This window comes from Frankliniella occidentalis, unplaced genomic scaffold (genome assembly GCF_000697945.3).
Source record: "Frankliniella occidentalis isolate FOCC.00 unplaced genomic scaffold, Focc_3.1 Scaffold6, whole genome shotgun sequence".
Lineage (NCBI taxonomy): Eukaryota > Metazoa > Arthropoda > Insecta > Thysanoptera > Thripidae > Frankliniella > Frankliniella occidentalis.
Window position 1 is genome coordinate 337,988 of NW_026267136.1, and position 1,567 is coordinate 339,554.

The following is a 1,567-nucleotide window of genomic DNA, read 5'->3' on the forward strand; positions in this document are numbered from 1 at the left end:
CTAGAGGGCGCTGGTGATTCCCCCACCCCCCTCGCCCCCTCGGGTCCGCACTGGTCCCGTCGGCCAGCGCCGCAGCCTCACTGCCCGGCCAGGTACCGCAGGGTGCCCATCATCGTAGGTGAGGTGATAGTGACTTCAACGCCAGTTAGGGGTGGGGGTTTGGAGGTTGACTGGGCCCTTTCCTTCGATTCGTGTAACTTATTGTAAATGTAGCTTTACATCCTTACCTTTTTTTAAATGCTGCTTTGCTGACGGGGCGCTATCGGATTATTATGTACTCTGAGCACTAAATGTGAAGGACTTTGGAATGGGTCAAGTGAAGTGAAGGGTTTATCGGGACCGACGGCCGGGTCGCCTTGGTGGCTGGCCCCTCCCAGTTTGACCATGCCTCAGCCGCGTGTATCCGTCCGCCATTTTGTTTTGGCAGCCGGGTGGGCCTATCGTGGTGTACATCCGGTGGCGATAGTCTAGTTGTTTGCGAGTGGTGCTTAGTTGTCTGTTTGCTAGCTCTGGTAGTCGGTGTTACTTGAGGTGATCCGTGTGGTGCGTTAAATTTTATTTGTGCAGTGTTGAGATCCCGTTTACAGTTCCTAAAGTGGAGTTTTCATTCAGTTGAATTCGTATACGCCATTCCCTCATGAAGTGTAGACGCGTTCCTTAAAAAATAAAAACGGTGTTGTGGTCAGGTTTCTACTACAGATCCGTTGAGATGCATGGACTATGACGTGGAATCTGGCACAGGTAGTCAGTTCAGGCCGTCTTCGTCGCGCACGCTGCTTTGTAGTGGGTTAGGGAGAGAGAGAGAGAGAGAGAGAGAGAGAGGAGTCGTGGCGTAACGTAACCCCAAAACATAACCGAAATAGAGCGTCGCCGGAGACCACCGACGCCAAAATAAGCCAGTGCAGGCGGGCCTAGGATCGAGCCCATCCCAGCCCTATGTTCATTTTTATTCATTTCCAAATTATATTTTGAGTTTACGGTCATACTATTTCGAGTCGTTTTTTTCATTTTGCTGAAATCCTCTGGTATCCTTGTTCTTTTTTTTTACTTATTGGGGCTGGTTCGCGTTGCGCAGAAAGGTTGCTAGACCTTTCTACTTGACTCCTTGACCCAGTTGTGGTGCTGTGTGTTCTTATTTTAGACTCACCAGTGGGGTGAGAAAGAATTCGACGCTTTCAGTCGGGAAATACTTTTGTTTTGTCCGATCGTCAACGTTCGTAGGCTTTCCCCTCTTCAGTGGGGTAGGTGATATTGTTATCAAAAATTGAGTGTAGGCCAGGTAATACCGAGTTGGAACACGATACATTTTGAATGCCTCGACGGGAAGTTCCGCTGCTTGCCGGGATAATCGTGACAGCTTGGCAGGCCGCCAGCCAAACGCAGAAGTAGGGGGAGATGGGGAGAGGGCGGAGTGTGAGTGTGTGTGTGGGAGAGAGAGAGACAGAGAGAGAGGGGGGGGAGCGATTGATTGTTAACTGATTTCATATGAATTGTACAGGGGAGCTTTAGAGTTCGATAGGATTTTCCAATTACTGCGTACATATAGCTAAAGTAGAGAGGGAGAGAG